General features: G+C 43.5%; 2 long non-coding RNA genes across 2 annotated transcripts in view; one reads left to right on the top strand and one right to left on the bottom strand.

The window, feature by feature from the left end:
* LOC141423185 (uncharacterized) overlaps positions 1 to 18,491 on the bottom strand; it is a 42,291-nt gene extending 23,800 nt beyond the window's left edge. Inside the window, exons 1-2 of the long non-coding RNA XR_012447838.1 lie at positions 18,315 to 18,491; positions 18,124 to 18,172 (exon numbers count right to left, since the gene is read on the bottom strand). This is a non-coding gene — a long non-coding RNA (uncharacterized lncRNA). The remainder of the gene's footprint in view (positions 1 to 18,123; positions 18,173 to 18,314) is intronic.
* The window catches only part of LOC141423187 (uncharacterized), a 54,893-nt gene that overhangs the window by 18,571 nt on the left and 13,776 nt on the right, over positions 1 to 22,546 (top strand). The gene's annotated exons all lie outside the window — the stretch shown is intronic.

Here is a 22,546-nt window from a genome sequence, read left to right on the forward strand (position 1 = left end):
CATCCATACAAGTTGATTAGAGGATATCCCACCAGGGAATGGAAGGCAGCATGACTTAAATGGTCATGCTCCATGACCTCCCCCCATTATATAATGTCAATGACTTCCAGAATCGGTCATCGTCTCTGCCTACCCAAGTATGGCACAGGGAACAGCACTAAGAGTGAAATGCATCCGTGCTACAGCTCAAATGTGTCCCCCAAAGTTTACGTGTTGGAAGCTTGTTCCCTAGTGAGGTAGTGTTGGGAGGCAAGTGGGTCTTGGGGGCTCTGACCTCATTTCTGGGTTAATGTCACCATTGTAGAGAAACAGTTTGGGTACTTTGAATGGACTTGTCCTAAAGTGGGTTTGGCTTCTTTCTCTCTTGCCCTCCTATCCTCTCTTGCCCTAGTGCCTTCTGACATGGGATGACACAGCAAGAAGGCCCTTGCCAGATGCAGGTCCTTTTACCTTGGGCTTCCCAGCCCCTAGAACTGTAAGAGTTTTTTCTTTATAAATTAACCCAGCCTGTGGTACTATGCTATAGCAAGACAAATGGACTTCTTTCATTCTCTGATCTAGTCCTCTTCCCTCTGCTAAGGGGTAACATGTAACTCTCATTCTAAAACCAACTTACTTAGAAGGTTGAATGTACAGCACAATGGTCCACTCTTGGAACTGAATCCGTATTTCATAGGATTACTCTTTGTCTATCACAGTTTTCAATTTGAAGAAACATTCATTTTGACTCATATGCTGGATTTTGCTGTATGACAGAGAAACAGGACTCTCATTCTAAAACCAACTTACTTAACTGGTCCAGGTGTTTGCGCCAGATGTTCAGGTATGTGGGGACTGCAGGAGGGTGGCTTCTCCCATGCAAGCCTGCTCCCCTGTGAGATGTCTTCCCTCCTTGTAGAGTCAACCCCAATATCGCCAGCCCTGGCTTTTCACGCTGCAGTCCTGACCACACTGCACCTCATGAGAGGAGGGAGGCCTGGCCACACAAATCAGCCCTTCACTCCTTTCTGGACCCCCTCCGTGAGCCCTGGAGAAGGTAAGGATTCTGGATCACAGCTCAAAAATCATCCAATTCCACTCCCTGAAGGGGAAAGGAAGACATAAGAGTGGAGCAAACGGGGGAGAGAGCTATTTGCTTACATAAGGTATTTCTGATCCATGGAGTACAAATTTTAAAAAATGTAAACAGTCGATGCTTCGCTGGAATTTGCCAAGCAGGAAGGGATTGTCAGTGTCCTGTGAACCAAAGCCGGTACTGGTGGCGCCAAGGACTTTGCTTAGGCGGGGCTCAGTTTCCTCTCATGCTCCCATGTAACAGGACCTTGGGAGAGAAGAGGCTGCCAGGACAAGTCCCATCAGGCTGCAGGGGCCTTCCCGGATGCTGCTGGCACCATGGAACCCGCTGGCTGTCTCCCTCACACGTAGGCAGATTATCTCAGGTCTTGTTTTGGCTTAGAGATCTGTTAATCTCCCTGGATCGTTGGAATGGATCAGACCCTATTTTTATTCTTGGATGAAGAAGAAGTGAATCAGAGACATAGCCAACTCCACTGGACTTGTAGAAGCCTGCTCCTGAGCACAAAATTCCTTGTAGCTTCAAGCAAGGTAAGGGCAAAGCAAGAGCCAGACATGAAAGCACCCACAGGACTGGGCCTGCCCCCAACCACAGGGGTTGGTACACAGGAGGTATTCAGCAAATATTTGTGGAGAACAAACATCAAGGGCTCCTATCAACTTCAAGTCGCTTTCTTCCTGCCCCCACTGCAGGGAGCGTGGAATGTCAAGTGACAACAGCTTCCAGGTTGTCTCCTGGGTGCTTGTGATTTTCCCAGAGTAAGATACCTGTGGGTGTGGCTGCATGCAGTGGAACATTCTAGGCTTCATGCGGGCTCAAGAAGCTTGGAATTCCTTTCCTTGCATTTACCCTCCATATGCTGGCTAAGAGAAGCTGGGGGAATGGGGTGGGGGAAAGTGGTGGTGCTACAGGGGCTCTGTGGAGTCTATGGACCCTTCCCAGTGTTGTCTTGGTGCTTACCAAAATCCATTCTGGATTTGGTTGGGATTGGAGTTTGGCTTGTCCAGGATGCCTTAGTCATGGAGCTGGGAGTTACTGGAAGCCAGCAAGGTATATTGTAGTGACACTGCTCACATTAAACTGTGAAAACCCGCCCAAGCCAAGGAGATCCACTTTGCAGATTTAGTACCATGGGGGAAAGCCCTAAGCAGGAACTATAGTGATTGACAAGGATGGTCACAATCCCTCTCTTGTGGAGATATGGGTGGTATCAGTCAAGTGGTACCAAGATGAGACAAAAATAAACCCCTAGGGAGAAGCAGAAACCGTAAGACAGCAGAAGATCCATGCTGATGGGAGGGCCATAGTGAAGATCCAAGAACGCCTGACCCTAGTGGGCAACAAGACAATGCGGAGCCCAGCACAACCTTCAGCCCATCAGTTCCAGGTCCATCCTCTATGGGGCCAGTAGGGCATGAGGTTTTGTCCTGTGAGCATCTGTTTTATCACCAGGGGGCTCCTTAAATAAATCATAAAAGCTCAGTTGTTAAGGTGAGCTGAATGACTCCATTCACTATCCTCAAATGAGATGAACCAATTTATCTTCCATTCATGACCAAACTGGGGTCACAGACTCAGTCCACTTGACTTTTCAGCTCCATGAAAGGCCAAGTTCCAGAAAAGATCCACTCAATACTTTCTGTTGAATTTACTTACTGTGTTTGCTGGATAGGAGCTACACTGGGGAAGAGGGAGAGGGAAATAAAGGGATAGGGCTGGGGAGCTTGGCCTTGAGTTCAAGATGTTACAGAGCAGGGAGATGCTCAAGGTTGCTTTCCAAGCTTGACCCCTGTGTTCACCACCACAGCCTTTCAGGCCACTCAATCTAGTTTTTGATGTGCAAAAAATTATTCATAAATCAACCTGAGTTGAGGGCTGGGTAGAGGGAAGGAAAAGATGAGAAGAGAAAATCTTGATGCTAACATTAGAGTCATTACTTAGGTTAGCTAGATAGACATAGAAAAGACTACACTTATTCATTTGATGAGTATTTAATTGAATACCTACCCTGTGACAGCAGGGTATTGGATGAGAAGATATTAATAAAGTAACTACTAGTGCCATGGCACTTGCATTGTAGTGGGGGAAGGGAGAGGCAATAACGAATAGATATAAAAGATAATCGATAATAAATACATTATAATAAGGCAACAAATATAATGAAGTGAGCAGATGTCATAGTGTGTGCACTCGAAGAGTGCCCTGGAAGAAAGGAGACATAGAGCAGGGGAGGATGGCACAGAACTCCCCAACAGGATGATCAGGGTTGGCCCCACTACAGGACGACCTGTATGAAAAGGCTCTGAAGAGGTGAAGGAGTTAGTCCCAGGTCACCTGGGGAAGAGTGTCAGGCTGGTGGAACAGCCTCCACAAAGACTTAAGGCAGGAGCATCCATGTGGTCCAATGACAGCAAGGAGACTAGTGTGGCTGGAGTCCTGAAGGAGAAGAGGGCTGAGGCAGTGCTGGAATGGGCCAGCCCAGGCGGAGTCTCAGGGAGAAAGAGCTCAGGCCTGAGCAAAACACAACACAGTCATATCAGTGCACAGTAATTTGATCCCTGATTGAATGAGCGACTTTCCTGGTGGAGGAGGGAAGTCATCTCACAGAACCCACCGCCCTCCAGGCCCCAAGCCTAAATATTTGCATGTTGTTCCTCTCATTCACACACCACTGCCTCATGGAGGCGTCAGAACTGATGGCAACGGCCCACCTTGCTGCTGGGATGTGTCAGGGGAAAGCAAAGCCTGAATTCCAATGCGGTGAGCACACCAAAGGTAAGCAACAGCTCCCGTTTTCTAATGCATGTCCTAGTTCATCTGGGATGCTACAACAAAACCCCTCACACTGAGTAATTTATGAACAACAGCAATTTACTCACAGTTCGGGAGGTTGCTAAGTCCAACATCAAGACACCAGCAGACTGGTGTCTGGTGACCTAATCACCTCCCCAAAGGTCCCACTGCTTATGGGGACCAAATTCAAACATACAGATTTGGAGGAGCACCGCCATTCAGATGTTGCCAAGATGTATACTGTCTTCTAAGGCACTTCTATAATTTTCTCAGTTATAGTCCTACAAGGTAGCCTGAGCAGAATTACACTAGATGTCAAAGTAGAATTTTTTCAAGGCCTCTTAAGGGGTGTATCTGGGATACACTCACTGTTGTGTGCTCACTCCTGACTTTCTCTATGATGGGAAAATAAAAAAAACTTTGTATTGGTAAAGTTGTGTTCCATGGTGCTACTAAAATGTCTGAAAGGTTTTTTTGTCCTTGTAGTGCAAATCCACAATGCCAAACACCTACAATCTCTAGTTTTACCTTTTCTGGGAATTTAAAAACTTGGACTATAATTTATAAATTATAAATGTTCAACTCTTAAATGTTTAGCTCAGAAAATCTGGACAACTGTAGCCCTGTCTAACCATCCTCCCACTCAGGGTCCCGAGCCAACCACCGCCCCAGACCTTGTCCTACGGCTCCTTTCCAGTTAGTTAGGCACCTTGGAAGTGAAACTTTCTAACTCCTAACACCATAGCTTCATCACCACAGATAGCTTTGCCTGTCACAGAGTTTCAAATAGATTCTTCTCACATGTGGGACCCGTCAGGCATTCTGAGCGTCGTGCATGTTACTTCAGCATCAGCAACGTATTCTGAATTAAACCGTTGTTTGACTATACATGGATTTACCTCTCCAACCTCCTATGGATAGGCATTTATTTCTTGCTTATTTAAACAAAGCAAACACTGCAAACACTCCTGCATATGTATTTCTGTAGATCCATGTTTGACTTTCCCTTGGGTAAAGACCTAGAAATGGAATTGATGGGTCAGAGGGTGGATGTGTGTTTAGCTCTAGAGAACTTGCCAGAACATCTCAGCGTGGTTGCCGTCTTCCCCAGCCACACATGGTGGTCCCGTTGCCCCACATCCTGGAAAGCCTTTGGTGCTGTCAATCACTTTATTTTAACTATTCCAACGGGTGTGAAACGCTGTCTTACGGTTCCCATTTTCATCGTTCTGATGACTAATAGTGTTGAACCAACTTGTAATGTTCTTGTCTACCATTTTTAGACTTCTTTTTGTGAATTGGCTCCTCTTTACTCCAATCCTAAAACTAGGTTTTGTGTTAATTTTAAGCATTGTACTATTTATTTTTGGCTTGCCTTTTCCCTTATTACCCTCTAAATTAATTTGGCATTATATCAATTCTCTCTCCAGTGCCTACCACAATTCTTTGTAAACAGGTATTTAAGAAGTGTTTGTTGGATTTTTAGCATAAAGAAGCAGTTCTGCCCTTGCAGTAACAGAACCTGTTGACTTTGTTAAAATAATTCAGTCAGGTTTAGGAGTTTAGTTTGTTTTGTTTGAATGGCAGTGCCTTTTACTTTTGTTTTGGGATTTGACATTACTTTTTTTCAGTATGTTGACCCTTTGCAAACATTCAGGGTATTCATTTACAAATGTTTAAGCCAACTTGGCCTAGACCACTTGAGTTTGGAAACTATCATAAACAGGACAGTTGACTTTTGGAAGAGTCAGGAAGATGTGAAGTCTTCATGATGGGTGGTCTCTTTAGAGGGTCAACTATTTATAACCTTACAAGCAGAGCATTCTAAACTACCAACACCTATGTTTTCCTCCTCTTATGAACTTTATGAGACATTTCTTACTGAAGAATCAGAGCCCAAAGGGCAGAAGGAAGAAACAGAAAACCTTTCATCTGAAGATAAAGACAGTGGGTATGCCCAGAGAGAATATTCGAGACTTTAAAAAAACCTTGTCCCCTTCCAATTTTGTTATCCTGGAGCGTTGTAAATTTATGTCGTACTTTGAAAGCACACCTGTAGCCATGTGATTGTCTCTTTCTTAAATTAGCTTCTAAGCCAGGAGGAGGCCAGGGAGATGTTTCACTGTCACCCATCTGAACTTCATCACTGTCAGACTCTGCTCCTGGGTGTTGCTCTAGGCTTCGGAAAAGCTCTCATTCTTGGTCTGACTAAGAGAATTGGAATCTTGAATTTTAAAAATGATCTGTAACCAATGGATGTATTCTTTTTCAGCTGATTTGTTTTAATCTCAAGCCAATTCAACAAATTGCATTTTTTCTTATCTAAAAAGTAATACTTGCTTATTGTAGATAATCTAGCATAAAACCATAAAGAAGTAAAAACTACTTAAAATCCATGAAATAATAATAAATATTTAAAGTCTCTTAGGTTTACCTGCAATCTTTTTATTTCATTTTTCAGGGATTCTACATCCCTATGCTATATATATTTTTAAAAAGAAACATAGTGAATACACTCAGAAATTCTTGGTTTTGCTGATCCCTTTTTTGGTGTTGTTGTTCTTCAGAATGATTGTCATATGTTATTACAGGTTTTTGATGACTGCCTAAGTTTTCCTTAGGGACTCTGTCTCTTGGGTTTAAGTTGAGCCTCCGTTGAGTTTTGTTGCTTCTTTTGTGTGCCTAATAAGACTGAACTCCTGTTCATCAGTAAGAGTGTAGCTGCATCACGCTGATGTATGGAGAAGTCGTTGGCTATTGCACATTTATTATTTTTAATCTGGCTCATTTCCCAAGCTTCTATTTTGGTTCTAAGGGTTTCGAGTTGACTTTCTGGATGTTGGGTTCTGGACCCATGTCATCTGTCTGTAATGAACCTTATCTTCTTTCCGTATCCCCTGCTCGCCCTTCTACCTCAGATCTTATTTTGTGATCATCCCTTGTGCCAGGCACCCAGTGATCTTGAAACAGCCCTGCCTGCTTACTTCTGCGTTTCATAGAAGTTCTTCGAATGTGTGTGCACCAGGTAAGATGCCGCTCATTTGTTTGTACAATTATGAGGTGAAAGAAGCATTCTTCAGCTCCAGTTCTTCCTAAGGACTTTCAAAACTGTGGGAATGTGTTATTTAATGTCCCTTCACCCAAAACTAAAACGGGCTGCCTACATTAAATATTATAATGTCAGATTTCCTAATGTGGGAGCCTTTAGAGTTTCAAGAAAACTTGATTGTGACAGAAATTTTTTTAATGATACTACTTATTTTGCTGCTACTTTGTTAAGGATTTAAAAATTAATCTTAAGTGAGGCTATTCTTTAGTTTCCTTTGTGTGTGTGTGTGTGGCCCTGGGGTTTGAACTCAGGGCCTTATGCTTGCTAGGCAGGTTCTCTACCACCTGAGCCATGCCCCAGCCCTTTTAGCTTTGGTTATTTTGGGGATAGGGTCTGGTGTTTATGTCTGGGCTGACCTGGACCACGATCTTCCCATTTATACTTCCTGTTTGCTGGGATGATAGGCAAGCTACTACATCCAGCTTTTTATTGGTTGAGATGGGGTCTCGTGAACTTTCTGCCTCGGCTGGCCTCAAACCATGATCTTCCTGATCTCTACCTCCCAAGTAGTTTAGGATTACAGATGTGAGCCACTGCTCCACACTGTGGTTTCCTTCCTTCCTTCCTTCCTTCCTTCCTTCCTTCCTTCCTTCCTTCCTTCCTTCCTTCCTCTTTCTCTCTTTCTTCTTCTTTTTGGTATTATCTTTGTTTGGTCCTAAAATCAGGCATCAGGGTTAATGTGGCTTCATTAACTAGATTATCTTTGGAGCTTTTTCTCTGCTCAGGAAGAGTTGATACAACCTACTTCCTCAAAAGTTGGAAAGGAACTCTTGAGACATGTTCACTGTATTTGAAGTTTCCTCTGGGTTAGTAATACAGTCATGTTTAAAATTTCTTCTTAGGGCTGATGAAGCGACCCAAGTGGTGCAGAACCTGCCTAGCAAATGTGAGGCCCCGAGTAAAAACCCCAGTGCCAACAATAAAAAAGTCTTCTTCTGTCAATTTTGGTAATATATCCAGAAGATATTTCAATTCTATTTTGCAAAGCAGGATATCATAATCTATCACTTTTGTTCTCACTTCAGTTTAATTTATAAAACTTTTTATTAGAGAAAATTAGAAAGGCAGTACCATGAGCTATCATCTCTCTAGCTTAGTGTTGATCGACTCATGGATGACTTCTCCATGTTCCCACTCACCCACTTACAGCCCTCCCTCTCCTAGTGTTTCGAACAATCATAATTTCATATCTCTAAAATATTGGGACTGTGAAAAATATCAACACAATTATTACCTACCTGAAATACACAATAATTACCAATTTTATCAAATATCCATTCAATGACCATGGTCCAGCAATTCTCTCCTATGACTGCTGAGACCGTTTTCTGATACGTCTCCTACATTTCTGTTATGTTTCTGCCTCCACCTGTTTTCCTTCCCATTCAGCAGCCCAAGCACTGGAAGGTGCGGATCCATCTTTGGTGGCAGGCTGAGGGCTCCTGTCATGGGTTGGGACCTGCTGAGCAGGCCGGATGGCAGCTGTGCCTTCAGACCAGCTGTCCCCTGAGGGTGAGGAGCTGTGGCCTCAGAAGCTGGTGTGGTCAGCTCACCTTTAACTTCTTCCTTGCCCACAGCCTTCTCAGAGGCCTTCTCTTCCTCTCCAATCTCTCAGGATCCCTGTGGAACTGAAGATCAGCCAGGACCTCCCACAATGTCACAGAACTTCTGAGAGAGACCCACTGAGGCAGCTCTAAGCCATGTTTTCAAGGTTCGGTTTCCTCGTCATATGCTACATTAAAATCACTATCGGTCTCCACACACTGGGCCAGACTCTTGCTCCTCGTCTGACATCTTCTGTTCCTAATGCTTGTCACCTTTGCTGATTTGTCACAGCCAGTTCTTAGATTGGAGTTTTCTGGAGGTGCTATCTTCATGTGTTCTACTGGACGTGGAAAACTGGCTCCAAATAACTTATTCCTGACTTCTCTAGTAAAACATTTTTCATTTCCAAAATAGTTTTCTGATGTGTGTAGTAAGTCACTTTCAGAAGTCTCTTCCCCCTCCGCTGAGTCACCAGGGTTGCTGCCTCTTTCAACTATTTTGAAATGTTTTATTCAGCATATTAATTTTTCCCACTTAGATTTACTTTTCTAAGAAGAAACATTTGTCTAGATTTGATGATGGCCTGTAGAAAAATGTGTGAACTGCCTCATCTTTCATCATCAAGGTCACTGCCATGGTTCATAGCAGCAGAGGACAGAGCGGACTCTAGACAAAACTGAGTTAGATGGGTGGTGTCCATTAGGAACCTCAGCGAGACAAGATTTGGTTACCTACATAATGGGAAGCAACAGCAACCAGCGGAAATGCCCAGTTATACATGGACCGTTCAGCTCGTTTCTAGGAACTAGACTTCAGAAACTCAGCCAGAACCTCCCCAGAACAGCCAAGGGAGCTAGCACCTTCCTCACAAAGACCCCCAACTCCCCCCTGCATAGCCACTGCACACAGTGCTTTTATCTTGCTGTCAGAATCTGATACACATCCAGAACCCTGGCTTTGGTTGGTGGGTGGGCTTTTGTTTCCTAGCATTGTCTACATTGGAAGACTCAATGAAGAGGAGTAGGAATGGCAGCTGAGTGAGCCAATGAAAACTCTGCAGCACTAAGCAAGTGTAGTGATGAATGGGATAGCTCTGCTCCCGAGCCCAGTCTGGAAAACCTTCATCTGGTGTGGGATGTACAGGAGGGGGTCTTCCAACAGCTACTGATTTTCTGAGGCTCTGTCAAGGAGGGATATAAAAAAAGTTACAAGCCAGGTGCTGGTGGCTCATGCCTGTAATCCTAGCTACTCAGGAGACAGAGATCAGGAGAATTGCAGTTCAAAGCCAGCCAAGCAAATAGTTTGCAACACCCTATCTTGAAAAATCCTTCATAACAAAGAGCTGGTGGAATGCCTCAAGGTGTAGACCTTGAGTTCAAGCCCCAGTACTGCCAAAAAAAAAAAAAGTTATAATCTGGTTTTGTTTTAACTCTAGGGTTCTCCCTGTATCTTTTTTCTCAAGTGTAATGTGTTGACAACAATCTCTCCCCAAGTCCTCCACACCACAACTCACCTTGTCCACTTGTTTTTTTAATTTAATTTTCACTCAGACTCTGAGTGAAAATATGAGTATGTGGGGATAAAAAGGAGCAGGGAGTTGGGAATCCTGACTGCCATTACTGTGGAGAACCAGCTGTATAGTTTCTAGGTTGGTTCAGATCCTGGCTGGAGAGACTTGGAGCAGAATTTGTGCAGAGTACAAATTCGTTGGGTAGACCACTGGCCTGTTGAAGAACATTCAGAATAAGTTACCTGCAAGTAGAATTTTATCGAGATAATGTTCTATGAATTTATAAACTTATAAATTCATTTACATATTAGAAGAGGTTTTTTATTTTTTTCCTTTGGAAAAAAAATGATGCATGGCTTTGAAGGAAATAGGCTGCAACAATTGAATATCTACATACAAAAGAATAAACCAACTGGTCTTTGGTTTAGCACACAAAAACCAACTCTAGAGTGATCACAGTCTTAAATATAAGAGTCAAATCTGTAAAATAAACAGATGGTCAATAAGCACATGAGAATATGTAGTCAGTGTCATTAGTCTTTCAAGAAATGTAGATCAAAAACCACATGTGATAATAGTTCACATCCACTAGGACAGCCAAAGTGAAGAAGGAAGGAAGGAAAGAAAGAAAGAAAGTCAGTAGGAGTGGGTGAGGACCTGGAGAAACCTGAATCCTCCTTCACTGAGGTACAATAATGCAACTTGGAAACAGTTTGGTAATTCCTCAAAAAGTGAATCATAGGTCACCATATGACCTACAATTCCTGGCCGTGAGCACTGAAAATATGTCCACACAAACTTTGTACAGAAATCATAACAGTATAACTCATCACAGCCAGAAGGAAAGGTCCAAATAAGCACCGGTGGATGGATGGATGAACAAATGTGTGTGTCATTCGCTGTAAGAAGGAGAGTGGTGCTGATGTATACTGAATACCACGGATCCTGGAGTCACTTTGGTAAGTGAAAGGATCCAGCCACAAGACGCCACTTACAGCATGATTCCATTGATATTACAAGTCCATAATAGCAAGTTCAGCAAGAGAAGAAGCAGATTAGTGGTTGCCAAGGGCTCAGGGTAGAGATGGAGAGATAGTGGTAAGTGGGCACAGGTTTTCTTCTGGAATGATGGAAATGTGCTGAAATGAGAGCACCGAGAGATTGCACAGCTCTGTGAGCATACTGGAAAAACACCCAATTGTGTACTTTAAAAAAAGATAAATTTGTGGTATGTGATTTATACCTCAATAAAGCTGTGATTTTAGCGAGTAATGCATGAGGCCTGGAGAGCTCATGAATTGAAAAGGTGAAGGTCAGATTTCAGGGAGGCCAAAGCTACAGAAGGTATGAGGCAGAGTTCTAGAATGAAGGAGCTGCCAAGGAGATAGCTTTGGAAAGTATGCACAGGGGCTCTCTGAGTATTTCAGAGTGTCAGGCTGCTCCTGTGTAAAGTGAACCTCAACAATGATGGCAAAGAATGACCAGGGAGTTGTCAGCTAAGCAAGGACCAGGCCATGGGGGAGATAGTTCAGTTCACTAGTAAGAGGAGATGGTCAATCCAGCACCAACCTAGAGGGAAAACAGTGGAACAGATAGTCATAGGCAATAGCTTCCTGAACGGATCTCCACCAGCTCAGCAATCAAGCAAAAGGGTTGACAAATGGAACTGCAGCAAACTAAAATGCTTCTGCACAGCAAAGGACACAGTCACTAGACTGAAGAAACAATCTGCAGAATGGGAGAAAATCTTTGCCAGCTACATGGATTAATAACCAGAATATACAGGGGGCTCAAAAAACTAACCCCACGAAGAATCAATAACCCAATAAAGAAATGGGCAAATGAACTGAACAGGCAATTCTCCAAAGAAGAAGGACAAATGGGCAACAAATACATGAAGAAATGTTCAATATCCCTGGCCATAAGGGAAATGTAAATCAAGACTATGTTAAGATTTCATCTCACCCCAGTCAGCATGGCTGTCGTCAGTAACACAAACAACAAATGCTGGTTGAGGATGCAGGGGAAAAGGAACCCTTATACACCACTGGTGGGAATGTAAATAAGTACAACCACTATGGAAAGCAGTATGGAGTTTGCTCAAAAACCTAAAAATAGACTTTTACCATATGATCCAGTGATACCACTGGACATATGCCCAAAGGGATGTGAGTCAGGATACAGTAAACGCACAGCACATCCATGTTTATTGCAGCATTGTTCACAATAGCCAAGCTATGAAAACAGCTCAGATGCCCTATAACTGATGAGTGGATTAAGAAAACGTGGTATATGTACACAAAGGAGTATCATTCAGCCACAGTGAAGAATGAAATGATGTCATTTGCAGGTCAATGGATGGAACTGGAGAACTTCATGTTAAGTGAAGTAAACCAGGTTCAGAAGCAAAACAGTTGCATGATTTCCCTCATATGTGGAGTCTAGACCTAAAAGATAAACGTATATACAAATACATATATGATCATATATATAAACATGCTTCTAAAAGTGGAACTGTTTGAGGGGACTAGTGGGAGGCAAGAGAGAGAAAAAGATGGTAGAATAATATCAAAATACATTGCATCCGTGTATGAAGATGCCATAACGAAACACACTGAGAGCTGTGGAATAATGGGGAAGGGGAGATACAGACACAGAATCAACCTACAGCAGTCATGACCAGCCTAGAGCAGGCACTTTTGCCATGTTACCAGGACTGGGCTGTTGGGGTGAATTTACTCTAGACTTTCTTCCATAAAGCTTAAACACCAGCCACGCTGCATCAGCCTGCTGTCAAGTTACTCGACTGCCTTCTAAAGCAAAACCCAGAACTCTGTGAGGGCAGCCAGCATAATCCAGACCCCAAAATATATCAAGTATTGTATCGTGCCAAAAATCATAACACGCCTGAAAAAGTACCCAACAACTAGGAGAAATACCACACCTTAGAAGCAAGTCAGAAGTGACAGGTGATGGAATTACAGGCAAGGACATGGCAACAGATATTATTACTCTATTTAAATATTTCAAAGAAAATAGAAACACAGTGAAAGTAGAAGTAAAATAAACTCACAATAAACAAATGGAACTTCAAGTGATGGAAAATGCAATCACTAAAATAAAAAAAAATTGTGGGAGGAATAGTGGTAAATTAGATGCTGATGAGACAAAAATCAATGAAGTTGTAAATAGGGTAACAGAGGACTCTGGGAGTGGTTCAAGTGGCAGAGCACTGGCCTAGCCAGGGTGAGCCCTTGGGTTCAACGTTCAATTCCCAGTACTGTCTATGTATCTTCTATCTATTCATCTATCTATCTAGCTATCTACCTATCTATCTGTTTATCTATCATCTAGCTAGAGAATTTGTCCAAAGTGAAACAAAGAGAAAAAAAATATGGACTGAGCTTTAGTGAACTATGAAAAAATATAAAGATCTTCAACATAATGATACTGGGAATCCCTGAAAGACGAGAGACAGAAAGCTATTTGAAGAAATACTATCTATAATGTTCCTAATTCAATGAAAATTAAATAGCCAGAGATACAAGCAGGTCAATAAACCCAATGTGGGATAAAGACAGACAGGCAGGCAGAGGCATGTGTTCCATGATGAAACATCAAACTAAAATAACTAAAAACAGTGACAGAAAAATCTTGAAAGCAGAAAGAAAGCAAACACATGTGCCAAGGAAGAAAGCAGGAATGACTACAAACTTTTGGTCAGAAATTATGAAGCCCAGGAGACAAAGAAGAGATGTTTTAAAGGTTGATGATAGATGGATAGACAGACAGACAGATGATAAGCCTTGTTAATCTATAGTTGTGTATTCATGGAAAATAATCTTTGCAAAGTGGAAATAAAATCTTTTCCAAACAAACGCCAGCTGCAAGAATTCACTTCCAGGATACCTATTATACAATAAACTTAAATCAAGAAATTTAAACACAAAAATAAAAAAACCTATGATCACATGGAACTTTGCATCTATAAAAAATAGAGTACTGAAATTAACAAGTATATGGGCACACATAAGTACTTTGTCTCATTAAAATTTCTTTAAAAGATGTTTGAATAATTAAGGCAAAAATAGTCAAAACTTATTGGGAGCTAAAGTTATGTGAGAAATAACACAATGGGAGCAGGTCAAGTAGAAGTCTAGATTCTAAGAATTGTACGCACACATGGAGAGACAAAATGTTATTTCTATTTGCACTGTGATATGTTACAGTTGTGTGTAATAAATCTCAGAGCAACCGTTCTCGAAATAATAAAACAAAAGAGTATAACTTACTATCCAAGAGTATACCTGAATAGGACAATAAAAAAAAATTACAAATGGAATCCAAAAGAAAACTGGAATTGAGTGAAAAAGAATAAAAATCAGGCTGAGAAAATAGAAAAAAATAACAAGATGGTGGCCTTAAACTCAGCCATACTGGCGATGACAGAGTACGTAATGGTTACATTCTGGTTAAAAACAGCTTGTAAGACAAAGGAAGAGAAGAATCATATTGATCTACACAAATCCAACTTCCAATGGGACAACAAAGATAGGTAGTGGTAAAAGCTGGATGTGATGCACCACTCAAGCAATACTAAATAAATAGCATCAGAGAAAGGAGATTTCAATATACAGTGTGGACAGAATGACAAAGGACATGACACACTGATGGAGGGTCAATTCATCACAGATGCAATGACCCTAATTCACACACATACACAGAAATGCAGCAAAAACTGTTAGATCCAAAATAAATACAGGCAAATCAACAACTGTAGTTGGAGATTTCTGCAGTTTTTTAATAGTTGTAGAACAAGTAAACAGAAACTCAACGAAGACATGACAGACTGGAATAACACCTTTTACCAGGTTGACTAACAGATGCAAGTGCATCTCCACCACAGCAAAAGAATATTCGTTCTCTCCAAGTGCACCAGGGCGGACCGTGCGCTGCCAAAGAACGAGCCTCAGAGAATTTGAAAGGATGGAATTCATGCAGTTTCTGTTCAGCCCACAACAGATTTAGTAAGTCAACAACAGAAGAATGCAGAAAATCCCCAAAATATGGGAAGGTTAAACAAGATACTTTTAAGTAACCCATGGGTCAAAGAAAAGTCACAAGAAGGATTAAAAGTATCATGAACTAAATAAGAATAAAGACGCAACATATTAAAATTTATAGATTACAGTTAAGAAAAAAAATTTAAGTTCTACCCAAAAAGGCTGATAAAGAAAAAAATTAAGGCAAATTAAATGTAAAAATAGGAAGAAGGAAATAATAAATGTAAAAACAGTCATCTTTGAGTGCTGGTGGCTCATGCCTGTAATCCTAGCTACTCAGGAGGCAGAGATGAGGAGGATTGTGGTTCAAAGCCAGCCCAGCCAAATAGTCTGTGAGAATCTGTCTAAAAAATCACAAAAAAGGGCTGGTGGAGTGGCTCAAGTGGACAGAGTACCTGCCTAGCAAGCATAAGGCCTTGAGTTCAAACCCCAGTAAAAACTAAAACCAAGTAATAACAATAATAATGTACAGGAAACCCACATCTGGTTCTTTGGGGGAAAAAAAATCAACAAAGTTGCTAACTGTTTAAGTAGGCTTATTTAGAAAGAGGAGACCCCACGACCGCATCGGTACTGAGATGCATCAGTACAGATCCTATAGGCGTTACGAGTTGACAAGGTCACACCATGACAAATTTTGTTCCAACTCCTTCAATAACTCCAAATGAAATCACTTCTTTGTTTTAATGTTACTGTTTGCATTAGGAAATATTTTATCCTAAGGAGATTAGTGCAGAAATATTTAAAGTGTAATTCACTTTCAAATAACGCATGAAATGCTGGCGATTGTTGAATTTAAGTAGCTAATATGCAAATGCTCCTAGTGTCTTCTTTCACCTTTTCTGCATATACTTGGCCATCCGTTCCTGCAGGATCTACATCTTTGGGTTTAACCAACTGCAGACAAAAAATAGCCAAGAAAAATCCCTTTCAACCAAAAAGTGAAGTGTGGTCATACACACCTGTGATTCCACTTACACAGGAGGCACAGGTAGGAGGATCGGCAACTGAGGGTAATCTGGGCAAAAAGTTAGCAAGATCCCATCTGAAAAATTACTCAAACAAAAAGGGCTGGGATGTGGCTGAAGTGGTAGAGTGTTTTCCCAGCAAGCCCAAGGCCCTGAGTTCAAATCCCATACTACCAAAAACCCCCAAAAATATATGTATACACAGGAAGATATGCATGCAGTGACATTTTCTGCAAAGACTTGTGCATCCTTGGATTCTAGTATCTGTGGAGGTCCTGAAACCAATACCCTGAACACACTGAGGAACAACTGCTCAAAAATGGCTGTGTTATAAAGTTGAGGAAAATGAGTCAGGCCCAAAAACACGTCAGTGGGAGGCTCTCACTCCAGGTGTCATTAGAGATAGGGATGAGGATGGGAAGGACAGTGTCGTGACCTTTCCCTCACAGGGCAGGCCTGTGGCCTTTCTTCTGTGTCAGGATGCAGCTTCCTGGTGGCACTGGTGAGCTGTGGAAGCCAAAGAACTTGCTTCATAGAAGTGGGGAGGACAGTGGTCACTGGAAGACGTGAAGGGTAGGGAAGAGGGGTTGGAGGGTGGGGGGATGCAAGGCCAGGAGAAATAGCTCTACTGTTGTATAGCCAGAGAGATTCAAAGACAGAGGAAGGACCTGGATCACTGGGCAATCGGTCCTGCCCCTTTCACTAGCAGAGGGACAAGCCAGAAACTACTGGGTGGTTTCTTTCAGTCATTCAGCTACTAGGAAGAACTTAAAACATGCTCCCGGCAGTCAGTATTGGGCCCTGCTTTGTAAACAGAGGCTTGACCTATTTAATTCTTCCCAGAGGTTGGAAAAAAGAGGCTTGACTCACACAGACGCAAGTGTGGCCTGATTGGATGCTAATTACTCAGAAGAGTTCTGTTTACCCAAACTTCCCATAAACCATGAAATGAGAGCATGCCTAAGGAAGCAAAATGCTGCTAGGAAAATGCCACAAATAGATTTATCAGTCCGCAAAGTCCTTTTTTCAGAAATGCTGCTGCTAATTGCACAAGAATAAACAATGCAAGGGTTGACAAGTCCCACATTTAAGGCTGAGAACAGCTTTCCTGCATTTCTAAGGAGCTGTATATTTGGAAATATTTGGAGATTTGAAAGATACTTGGCATTCTAGATCCAAGTTGGATGAAACAAACAGATTTCCCCATCCTTTGATAAATCTCTTTGTGACAGAGCTCTATTAAGGAAACAAACTACCGTGTGTTCACCGATTTCAGCCCTGCTCAGGAAAACAGGCCCTGGGGGAGGAGCTTCCTGTTGGCCTTGGGTCTCGGCTGATGTTTGGTTGGGTGTCCATCCACCCTCTGGTGTGACTGCAGATGTGAGAGGGAGGACCTGGATGGGGACAGTACCAGATCTCCTTGCACATGGAGGAGCCTGGAGGACATCTCAGCAACTAAGCTAGGCAGAGAAAGATAAGGATGGCATGTTCTCACTCATGTGTGGAAGCCAAAGATTTTGCTTCATAGAAGTGGGGGGGACAGTGGTCACTGGAGTCCATGAAGGGTGGGGGGGGGGCTGGAGAGGGAAGGGAGGGTGGGGACTAAAATACGATTACACAGGAGAGATAAGCCCTAGTGTTCTATGAAGCAGTCTACATACAGACTATATATATATATAGTCTGTATATAGTTGTATGAAACAGACTATAGCTACAAATATTATGTTTTATAGAGAACTAGAAGTGAGGAGCCCAAAAGTTCCCAATAGGAAGAAATGACAAACATTTAAGGAGGTAGAAGTGTCAGTTACCCAGATTTGATCATTGTGCATTGCATACGTGTGTCGAATTTCGCACCGTCAAAATGCACAATTATTATGTCAATATAAAACATTTCTTGAAGGAAACCTTGTATGTTTGGAAAAATACACAATGGTTTTTCCAAATGTTATCCGCCATTGTTGATTAATTTTTAGTTCTAGTTTTTGCATTTCATAATAAAATTAATGAACTTTTAAAAGATGAAAAAAGGTTTTCCAGGACATAATTAAACCACTTACCTGTTTTCAACAGATGGGCCATCTCCGTTGCTCAATGCTATTATACACACTAGGTATAAAAGTGGTTAAAGAAATAAAATAAGTTGCTGAATTTTTCAGTGAACATTATGGCTGATAGAGTACAGCCAAATTGTACAAATAAAGAAAAGAATATATGAGAAAACTCGGACTTAGAAGATTTGGGCACTCACCCGACTTTGCTGCCAGCTTCTTGGGGTCTCTGAGGGAGGAAACCTCTGACTCCCTCCAGACTTGGAGCTTTGTCTGACCTGCTAGGGGATTTGACAGGCTCAGTGACGTGCTTCCCACCTCATCCTCACGTGCAAGGCAAATGTGAGTGCAGACCAGTGGGGAGGAGTGAGGACTTTGGAACATTTGTGGTTTGGTCAATTAACAATCTCATCCCTGATCTTTATAAAGTCATTTGACCTCTCTGTGCCTCAGTGTCCTTCCTGCAAGATGTGATGATACATTCACCCAAATGAGATGTCAGGCCAAGCCTTCACCATGTTCCTGGCACCCCAATGTTCCTGGCTTTTGCTCCCTTGGGAAGCTAATACACGACAAAAGCTTTTGCAATGAAAAGTCAATGCTCACTTTGCTGGTGAAGCAACAAAAAGTTGGGTAATTTCCCCTCAATGCACCATCAGCAGATGCCGGGTCTGAAAATCATTTGTCTGAGAATGGCAAAGGAGTTCTTACCAGCTCCAAGTTCTGAAGGACTGGAACATTCCCATCAGTTCCACAGATTCACAATGGTGCACACATCGTCAACACTAAGTGCTTTTTGGAAACCATGCCTGTGCTCAAAGTCAAGGTGTTCTTCACTTGGCCGTCCTGACAGGTGAGGCACCAAGAGGCACAGAGGAACGCAGAGCTAGGCTTTGCTGTCACTGTCCTCTGGTGAAGACGGCAGGAGGCATTGCACTTGGGCCCAATCGAGTGTCAGGAAGAGGCTACTAGTGAGAATGGAAACCTCAGCTTTCAGGAAACATCAAGGGCAGAGCTGTGGCCTTTATCATGCTTGGTTTAATTTCCAAAGCATGTTAAGTGATTCAGAATACAACACTGGGATTCTGAACTTAGAACTTATTCAGATCGATGAGAAGAAAGACCACCTGGTGGAACAGTAGCCACAAGTCTGGACCGGGCTCTTTACAGTAGAACAGGAGGGATAACTGAGGACTAAAAATCAAGTCATCATCACTGGGGCCTTAATAAGCTGGGGGGAGCACAGGCTCGCCCAACCGCCCACATGTGGTCTATGGCCACTTTTCTCGGCCACACTGGGTCTGATCGTTGGGACACAGCACCTGATCTGCAAAGCCAGGGGTTCTCACTCTCAGATCTTTCAAAGGACAATCTGTCTGTCCCTGCAACAGAAGATCCAGGGAACTGACAACCACTGACATATTAACCAAAAGGAAAGTGCAAATCAGACCCGCAGCAAGAAGCCATCATCGCCCTTTGGAATGGCTGAAATTAAAAAGCCGGACAACACAGTGTCAGCAGCGGTGGGAGTCATGGAGCCCTGGGGCTCTGATGGCTGCAGTGCAAATGGTTCACTTTGACACCGGCTTGGCCGTGTCAACTACGGCTATCTGTGCTCATCTCCATGGCCCAGCAACTCCTGGGAAAACTCTCAGGAGAAACGCAGGCCACGGCCAGCAAGAGACACAAAGGGTCCTGGCACCTGTGTTTATAATACAACACAGCCAAGATGTGTTTCCTCCATGGATGGAGGAACGGATTAAATAAACTGTACTATATGCACAATGGCATTGCACATCGTAATTTTACAAACGAGCCTTTGCTACAAGTAAGCAGAGTAAGTTTTTACAGAAAACAAGTTCTAGAGAATCCAAGCTGTACTACTCCATCTGTGTGAGGTTAACTAGCCCATGACAGTCAGAATATCGAGGTCCATAAAGACAGAGAAGGAACGGCAGGGAACCTTCCAAGGCTCAGGACACCATGGTTCTTGCCCTGGTTCTTCTGTGGGAAGTGACTTCTGCGATCTGAGCAGTCATAGTAGGAGGTACAAGTTAGACCTCCGTGAGGAACAAAAGTACACACATAAAAAAGGCCGTGGATCCTTTTGAACTTGAACCCATGCTGGCAGTGGATATTCCAGAGCCATGTTTAACTAGAATTCAAACCGTTAATATTTTGTGCTCTAATGAAATAAATTTCAGAATTTATTTCTGCACTTGTTTAAAGTCCAGCCCAGTAACTGATTCCGTCTCAAAGCTGAGGGGACTAAGTGTGGTTTCCACGGTCCCCTGCTCTGGTCTCTGATGGGTTGATGTTTAACAGAACATCTAGTAAGGAGACCCATGACCCAGGCTGATGTCACTGCCTGGACATGACTTCTTCATCCTGGTGCAACAGAGAGCATTTTCTGTTTGCTCAGAGTGGATGTGACAGAAGATGTGTCCTTCACAGCGTCAGCCTATCCCACTGATTGTCCAGGAAGACAGCACCAGGATGAGGATGGATTTCTTGGTGGCCCCACACTTGCCCCATCACACCACAGACAGTGGAGCCTCCCCACGTCAGCAGCCACAGATGCTGGCAGATGTAGAGTCACAGCCATGAATGGGCAAAGAGACACGGCCACCCTGTTGTCTCCAAACCAAAGAGTAGCAGATCTGCCTCTCTGAGTATGGCACTCTACTTTCTGACTCACACTTGACTGGGATTCTGGGTCCAACAGATGGAGCCACATCAGAAATGTCCTGTACCTGCCCTCGTCACAGCACACCCGTAACGCTATTCACCCTAAGTACTCAGTACATGTGGTACAGAGCATCAGCTGGTCCCAAAATGGCTTTTCCAGGAGTGTTTGACTTAAAGCTATCTCTGCACTCACTGTAGGAGAGGAGAGGAGCCCTGTAGTCTCCATCCCCTTCCCCAACACAGAATGAAGGAAGTAGTGATGGCAGGAGCAGCTGTCTGCCTTTCCCCCTCCCTCCTGCCACCCTGTGCAGACTGGGCCAGCCAGGCACACCTGGTGCTTCCACCCTGCACCTTGCAGAATTCCTCCCAAGTTCAAACAGCGGCGACAGTGTCATCACTCCAGTTCACGGTGCTTTTGTGTCATTCCAGGACATTCCCTAGAAGGTGACTTCTACAGTAAGTATCTAACAGAAGGGTTCAATTTTTTCCGTGCTGTTTTCCTATTAGCTCTGCCTTCTTCAAAACACAGAGAGCGGATCCCAGTCACACACAGATGTGCCTTTTATTCACAGGTCCAGGTTGGGCAGATTCTGGCTTCCAGGTTTTGCAATGTCTGTATTGGAAGTGTGTGTGGCTCTGTATGAGTTTCCTGCTGCTGCTGTAGTAAAGCCAAGCATCCTGACAGCTTTGAACTGTAGAAACTTATTGGCCCCCAGATCTGGGTGTCAGAAGTCTGAGCTCAAGGGGTGGGCAGGGGCCCCCTAGGACCTCTCAGGCAGAGGGCCACTCTCCAGCTTCTGGGTGTGGCTTGTGGCTGCATTGCTCCAATCTGTTCCCCATGACTCCTTCCCTGTGTGTCTCTGAGGCGCTGCTCTCTTTATAAGGATACCAGTCACTGGATGTAGGGCCACTCTAATCCTATGTGACCTTGCCCTAACTAATTATATATGCAAAGACCCTGTTTGCAAACAGGCACACAAGTGAGGCTCTGGGAGGGCGTGGATTGGGGGAGATGTGGTGAGCCCTAGCTCAGAAGCCAGGCCCTGACTGATAATTCCTAACACCTACCTGCGAATCTGCAGAGACTTGTAGCCATGTGGCAGGGTGAGGCTTCGGCCATGCGCTGGGAGGAGGAGGTCTGGACCAAGTGCAGGAGAGGATAGGGCTGCAGAGCTGGTTGCTATGGTGATCCTTCCTTTCTATGATTCTCCAGCTGCCTCCCCTGAAGTCCTATCCCTGCCCACGCACCTGTATTATTCCAGAGTCGGCCGCAGCCTCCCCTCCTAACCTGATGGCCCAGGGTCCAGTGAGGCAGCAGCTCTGGAGGGTTAGGAAAGGTGTGTGCTTGAAGGAAGGGGTGCCAGGTGACTTCCAGGAAGGATCATGCTGTGTGCCACTCTAGTGATGGGTGCTGGACTTGCTGGACGGCTCCAATCACAGCAACACACAGTCTTCTTGGGCTTCACCTCCATGCCAGGTGAGAGCTCTCAATGGGGTTTTACACCAACTGGTGGCAGAGCCTTCAAGAATCAGTATTGTCATCGTGATGTTCTAGAAGCTGAGAACAGAGTTCAGGTGTTGCTTGAATCTACTTAGTTTCCTGCATCCTAACAGGAGAGATTGTTCAAAGATAAACCAGCCTCAAATTGGCCACCATTAAAAGTGATGAGGGAGTGTCTGATGACAGGTTTTGGGGAGGAACGTGGAGGGGAGTGACACTGGGGTGACGGGAGGGCCCTGTGGT

This window comes from Castor canadensis, chromosome 5, assembly GCF_047511655.1.
Source record: "Castor canadensis chromosome 5, mCasCan1.hap1v2, whole genome shotgun sequence".
Classification (NCBI taxonomy): domain Eukaryota; kingdom Metazoa; phylum Chordata; class Mammalia; order Rodentia; family Castoridae; genus Castor; species Castor canadensis.